The sequence below is a fragment of the Biomphalaria glabrata genome, chromosome 7, assembly GCF_947242115.1.
Source record: "Biomphalaria glabrata chromosome 7, xgBioGlab47.1, whole genome shotgun sequence".
Lineage (NCBI taxonomy): Eukaryota > Metazoa > Mollusca > Gastropoda > Planorbidae > Biomphalaria > Biomphalaria glabrata.
In genome coordinates, this window is record NC_074717.1 from 19,300,779 (window position 1) to 19,308,762 (window position 7,984).

The following is a 7,984-nucleotide window of genomic DNA, read 5'->3' on the forward strand; positions in this document are numbered from 1 at the left end:
AGAATTATTAATATACTAGCCTGACATTTACCCGCAGCCTGCGGGTCTAAGTTTGTGTTTACTACTCTAGTGGATTGGATTTAGATGTATGTTAAACTTAGCTAATGATCCTTTCAAGTTTTTTCTCTTTCGCTACGAAAATAAAATAAGTTTTGCGAAAATCGGTTTACCCGAAGCCGATACATACATATCTATTAAAAACGAAAAGAGCGATAGATTAATAGTACAACTAAAACGGGTTTTCCCGATTTGTTAAATGAATGGGATAATAAAGTGAACAATTAAATAAAATAATTTTTAGTACGCGATTATGAATGAATATAGATCTAGTCCTATCTCAACACGGCTTCGCAGCTTTCATAAACGAATGTATTAAAAATGCTTTAGAAAACCAGATTTGAATGTTAATTTGATCAAAATATAAAATGAATGGACGATAATTAGTATGTTCATGTATTAAAGTATAAAACTATCTGTGCGAAGAGAAGTTTTATCATCTTAGCGTTTTAGATCTAGCAATGGAAAGATGTGTAACATTACGGTATTGTCTAATGAAAGAATGTTCGTCAGGAAATCTGTAGTCACAGATATAAGGAACTAATTAATGTAAAAAATGCTTTTGAAACACAAAATTGAAGGTTAATTTTATTATATAATGAAATCAATGGATCTTCTTTTGTCTTTTCATGTGTCAAAGTAAAAAACTATCTGCGCAAAGTGTATTTCTTAAAATTAGATCTAGGTCTAAATCCTTTCTATCTTTTCTCATGTCAACATTGTAGACATGATCTAGATCCATAAAATACTATAGCTGTAATAGAGTTTGTCTTTTTTTTTGAGGGTCTTAAGTTTGTTTTAGGGTCACAATACATACACTACGGTCTAAGTTGGTACCCAATGAACATTTCTGCCAAGTTTTATCAAGATTGGTCAAGCGGTTTTGATTTCTATACGGGGACATACATACATACATACATACATACATACATACATACATACATACGCCAAACATTCTGCTTTATTAAATAGATATAGATAGATAGATATGAAATGCAAGCCTATTCGCTCAGACTTGATTTCGTGTTTCCTTTACTATAGATTCAATGACTATAATTTTCCACATAGGATTTACTTATATATATATGTCACAGATGCCATTATAGAATTATTTGTACATTTCACATTTAAAAGAAATATAAACCCTTGACTGAGCCTCAGGAATTACCCCACAAATCTAGACCCTTGACAGCACCTCAGGTTTTACCCAAGACGTGATTATGATGTTGCAAATCTATTGGTTGATTTGAAATTAAACAAAGACATTTTTTTAAAGAGTTAGCGCCAGAGAATTGGCGAAAGTAGAGAGAACGCCAGTCGATAAAATATTTTCATAGTAGTCAGTCGGTCTTCTAAGAGCTCTGTTTTAAAAGCCTTTGTGATATTTTGTGTTGATTGATCTGTAATTTGTACATAAGCTGTACTTACGTTTTATATTTAAATAAAGTTCCAGAGTTTTGTTTTAACAAAGAATCTTTTATTGTGATTCTAGATCGTCATTTATTCAACTATTTTTAATTCAAGTAAAATCCCCGGCATCACAACACATTGTGACATCCAGTGTTGTGACAATATACATGCCAGCTATTTTCATGTATGCTAGTGAGGGCTAAATGGCGCCTTAGTTGATCTTACAACGCTTATGAGGAGGAGTCCCCTCTGTTACGCCAAATAAAAACATTTCTTTGATTCGTGATGTTCAAGTACGGGAGAACTATTTTTGTATTAGCTAGTAGGCTACTTGGTTGTACAGTGAGTAGATATATCGTTGTATCTGACTGATAAACTTACTACCAGGGCCGACCTTAGATATTTGGAGGCTTTAGGCAAGGTGATTTGGTGACCCCAAATGAATTCTAAAAAAAAAAAACAACGAAAAAATAAATTTATGCAAATTGTTAAAACCTGGCTGTCTATATCTAAATAGAGAAATAACTGAAAAAAAATACTACTGAAATTCACATAGCCCCAGCTGCAATTCCGTAGTAGAGAGGAGTTAGACTAGCATACATAGAGTCATAGTGCTATACTATGTGTGAGAATCTTTTTCTAGTCCTGTGTGAGGCCCCAACCAGTAGGAGGCCTAGGCTGTTGCCTATATTGCCTATACCTAAAGCAGGCCCTGTTCATTCCTCAGTAATACACAGTTTTCTCTTGACCCTGAAACGCGTCCACATTTTTCAAAATCGTCTGATTGAAGTAGGAATTCACTATTTTGTGTGAAATTACTTTGTGAACTATTGGTATGGATCTTCAAAATATAAGTATTCAAATGAAATGTAAATATAATTTGCAAAAATAAAAGTGTGTGTTTTTTTTAGCGGGCCCCTAAAGGGTTAAAGACGCTATTAATTTTGTGTGGTCTGTCTGTCCGTCCGTTCCGTTTAGATCTAGTAAACTAGAAAAGTGAAAATCCGACATCATGATATTATATACCTTTCAAAGTTCTGATGCTACTCTTTTCTTTTCCGAAACTGAAAAATTTAATTTTTAAAATGAACTATGCAAGCAGGTTTTTTCTTTCATAAAATTACACCAATTTTACAACTATTCACTACTAATAGTAACAAACACGGGAGTTTTTTTAATAGGGGAGATATCACTTTGGCATATTTTTAACACATTTATGCAAACGTATAAGATTTTTTGTAAAAAAAAATATTTTTTACAAATTTATTGCTATGTTAAATAAGTTCTGTCATACTAACTAATACATTTACATAAAAAATGTTTCCTTTTTTAAAAAAAATTTTAAAAAAATTAATATGCATATAAGTGGAACATAACGTAAAAGAATAATTAGTAACAAAACATTTCAATTTAAAGTCTCCATGACAAAGTGCCACCATTTATGCACATCGAAAGCTCACACTGCTCTTATAGGTACCTGACATTAAATGAGGAAAGTAAAGGCAGTTGGTCATTGTGCTGGCTACATGACATCCTCGTAAAACCTTGGGCCACAGAAAGATGACACTTATATATCATCTGCATTATAAATCGCAAGGTCTGAAAGGCGAATTCCTTTTTTCTTTACTCTATGTTCAAAGGGAGATACGAGAGAGAATTACTACAAAATAATGAATGATTACCTCTCTTTGAATATTGATATGAATGGAGCGTCTTTTAACAGCGAATATAAAACCAAACATTTGTAACAAATGTGTAATCTTGCACTGGATGCACTACCAGTTGATCTAATGTTTCAATTCTATAATTAGTGCAGATTGCTCAGCAAACATTAGAGCTTAGAAGAACTCTAGAACGACAAAACTTAGGACAAAACTTCAGATCTCTGCACAAAGATTCTCCCGACTTCTTGATTGTGGCCAATAATTATTACATTTCTTCTATAGACCTGCGAAAGAGCCCATACATCCTATTAGGGATGATTAATTCAAGCGTAGAAATACTGTATGCTTCAGGAACAATTGTTCCTGCTAGTGACAAAAACCGAAAGTCAATAGGACCTCAAGGTGACTTACTAAACCAAAAGTCAATAGGATTTTATGATGACCTACTGAATGCGAATTTAAAATGTAAGCTTAGATTACAAGGTCACACATCGCATGATTGGCGTGTACAAACTCATGGAAACAGAAAACTTGATAATTGACTTGATAATTGACTTGATAATTGACTTGATAATTGACTTGATAATTGACTTGATAATTGACTTGATAATTGACTTGATAATTGACTTGATAATTGACTTGATAATCCACTACACTGAGGATTGAACGGATCTCTTTGTAAGACCCTTGGCTTTGTTTTTTTTTATTCAGAGAACAAAGTGTTAATCAACACAGTCGAAGCTCCGCTCTAATCGTAGTTAAAGTCATATCCTTCCTTTCGTTGTCTTAAAGGCACAGTTTGATAAAAGCTGTAGCTAATATAAAATACAAAAGAAAAATCTTATTCTGGAACAAATGCGACCTAATACAAACATACCAAGCTGCATAAAACTTTCAACAAGACATTAATCAACCAGTCGATGACCTCTAGAATTTCATTTAAAACTATCTTAAAAACATTATAGAAAATCATATACCAATTATCTATAATTACAATAAATAAATAAATGTTGGTTTAAAAATAGATTAAAGAAACTTTGTAAACAGAAATAAAACTATATAGAAAATTTAAAGAAACTAAGGCAGAAAGAGTGTATAAAAAGTATATTAAAATTAAACACATAACCTAAAAAGTAAGCAGACAGCTGCAGAGTGAATATATAAACAATGTAATATCTAAGGATAACAACAAAAACCTATGGTCTAACAACTCTAATAAAATGGAAACAACAGGCATAGTGCCATTAAAAGGAGAAGATAACTTAACACATAATGATAATGAAACTAAGCTAACATCCTAAATAAATACTTCGCATAAGCATTCTCAGCCCCAATTGACAAAGACATATTACTTAATTTGAACCAAGTAGACAAAATAGGAGATATAGAAGTACAAGAAAACCGAATAAAGCATCTGGATCTGATGGTATTCCAGCTAGATTACTCAAAGAACTAAGCAATGAGCTAGCACCAGTGTTCAAAATACTTTTTTCAGGCATCTCTTAACCAAGGCAGAGTACCAAGGGACTGGAAAGAAGCTAATGTCACCCCCTATTTAAAAAAGGAGAAAAATCTGACCCAGGAAACTACAGACCAGTATCACTTACCAGCATCACGTGTAAAATCCTAGAACACATACTATGTAGCAACATCATAAACCACTTAGACAAAAATAATGTCCTCACCCCATACCAACATGGCTTTAGGAAATATAGATCATGTGAAACACAACTAATAGGACTAATTGGTGATTTTTCTTATTGTTTAGATAATAGTGAACAAATAGATGCTATCTTATTAGATTTTTCCAAAGCTTTTGACAAAGTTCACTACCATAGTTTGCTTAAAAAATTAAAATATTTAGGCATTGATGGTCCATTGCATCAGTGGATCAAAGATTTTTCTGATAGGGAGAGAACAAACTGTAATAATTAATGGCTCTAAATCAACACCAATGACATTAAACTCAGGTGTACCTCAAGTAACAGTCTTAGGTCCACTACTATTTTTTAATTTACATAAATGATTTACCAAATTGCATTAGTTCAGGAACAAAAGTCAGATTATTTGCAGAGGATTGCATAATATATAGAACAATAAAAACAACAAAGATACAGACATTTTACAAAGAGAATTAGATGAATTACAGAAATGGGAATCAAATTGGAGCATGTGTTTCCACCCAGAAAAATGTTAGTTGTTAAGAGTAACAAAAAAACTAAAACAAATTAATTCCACTTATCTTATTTATGGCAAACCAGTAACACATACTAAAAAAGCAAAATACCTAGGTGTTATAATAAATGAAAAACTGTCATGGAATCCACATATTGATGAAACTATCAAAAAATCAAATAAAGCATTTGGGTTTATTAAAAGAAATTTCTATAAATCAAATAAGAACATAAAACTAAAATGTTATTTAACCTTGGTTAGGCCAATAATAGAAAATGCATCCTCTGTTTGGGACCCCTCAACTCAAGAAAACATTCAGAAACTGGAACAGACACAGAGCAGTGAGCAGAAGAGAGGGTCTTATCGTAAAAAAAAATCAGAGGGGGTTCTGAAATCAAAATCTACCTTAACTATGCTCTAGGAATTTGAGGATAATCGTTTGCATTTTTTTTTTTTTTTTATAGAAGAGGGAGATTTAACCGCAAAACCCTCTTGTAGGGGGTTAAAACTCAAAATTCCTTGGCTGCGCTGGGGCAAGCGATGGTTTAATATTAAAGTCACACCTAAAATAAACACCTAAATTAAACAAAATCATAGCAAAAAATCAGTTTCAAAATTCCACCCCCCCCCGGCTACGCCCATGATATAGATATATTTTTCATTCTTTACAACTTATTTGAATATGTAGCTTAAAAAAGGATAACTCTCTGTTTCTTCTTTCAATACATGAAGAAATGTAGATGAAGGGAAGCATCAAGCTAATAGAAGAAAGAGAAATTTACACATGTGTTACATCGACTACAAAAAAGCTTTCGATTCAGTTCCGCATGATTGGCTATTAAAAACCCTGGACATCCATAGAATCAACCCAAGAATAAAACAACTATTGAAAGTCTGTATGGATAATTGGAAGATAAACCTGCACCTAAATCGTGATAAACTAGGTTCTGTGCACATAAGAAGAGGTATATACCAGGGTGACTCACTATCTCCACTCTGGTTCTGCCTAGCGATTAATCCTCTATCTACATTACTCCAAGACTCTACAAACGGTTTTAGGGTTGACACTAAATGTACAAAATGTGTGTCCCACTTATTATACATGGATGATCTAAAGCTATATGCAGAAACCGAGCAAAAATTACACACCTTAATCAAAACGGTAAAATGCTTTAGTGACGATATCTGTATGTCTTTTGGCCTGGATAAGTGTGGCATCATAAGCATTAAAAAGGGCAAGGCAACGAACACCAACATTGAATTTGAAGGCATCGAGGAATTGAACTCCGCCTCTATTTATAAATATCTTGGAATAAACCAGAATGCCAAGATAAACCATAAGAAATTAAAAGAGGACTTTCTTGGCAAATATAGGCAAAGAGTTAATAAAATCCTCAACACCAAACTGTCTGGCAGTAATCTCATCACTGCAATTAACAGCTGGGCCGTCCCTGTGCTCCTTTACACGTTCGGTGTGATCAAATGGACTGACACCGACCTACATGACATTGACAGACTCACTAGAAAATTACTAACCAAGTTTCGATGTCTACACCCCAAGTCCTCCACCATAAGGTTATACCTGCCCAGGAAGGATGGGGGTCGTGGATTGCAGAACATCTTCAAATTGTGTAAGATGCAAGTTTTAAAAATACGATCAAAACTGCTCGCCTCCAGCAATAAATTAGTTTCCTTCCTACGGAAATACGACTCCGATGCAACCCCTCTGAACCTACACAATGCTGATGTCAATATCGGTTTGGACGACGCAGGGCATGAGATTCGCCAATGGGAAGAAAAAACACTCCACGGAAAATTTCCGGCTTCATTACATGGGGACAACATCGACAAGGCTGCTTCCTTAACATGGCTCAAAGCAGGTCATCTCTACCCTGAAACAGAAGGCTTTGTTACAGCAATACAGGACAGAGTAATCAGGACAAAAAATTACGAGAAGCATATCCTGAAACTCAATGTTGTCGACAAATGCCGAAAATGTGGAAATGTGTGCGAGTCGATTGAACACATTATGGCAGGATGTCCAGCCCTATCAGAATCAGCCTACCTAGGTCGCCATAACCAAGTTGCAAAGTTAATACACCAACACCTGGCTTTGACGTACAAATTGATCGGTAAGGACACTCCCCCTTATTATAAATACTCTCCGCAAGAGGTTCTCGAGTCTACTGAACATCTGCTGTACTGGGATAGGCCTATTCTGACCGACAAAACGGTAGATTTCAATCGCCCGGATCTGCTGTTCATCGATAAAAAAGAAAAAACCGCTACCATTATCGATATCGCCGTACCACTGTCTCATAATTTAAGAAAAACTGAGATAGAAAAACAAAGAAAATATGGGAACCTAGGCTTGGAGATTAAGCGTCTATGGAAATTGTCCAAAATAACAATATACCCCATTGTTATATCAACCGAGGGGATAATAACAACTGACCTCACAGACACCTTCAAGGCCCTTAACATTCCTAGGAACATCTTCGTTGCCTGTCAGAAGGCGGTACTGCTGCAGACCTGCCACATCACCAGAAAATTCCTCAGTGGAAACTGTTAAAGGGACTACGATGAATTTTGTTTCTCTTTAGCGAAACTCGACCCTGGCAGCGCCAGAGAATGACTACTCGTTCATTTCTAACATAATAATAATAATCATCTTTATT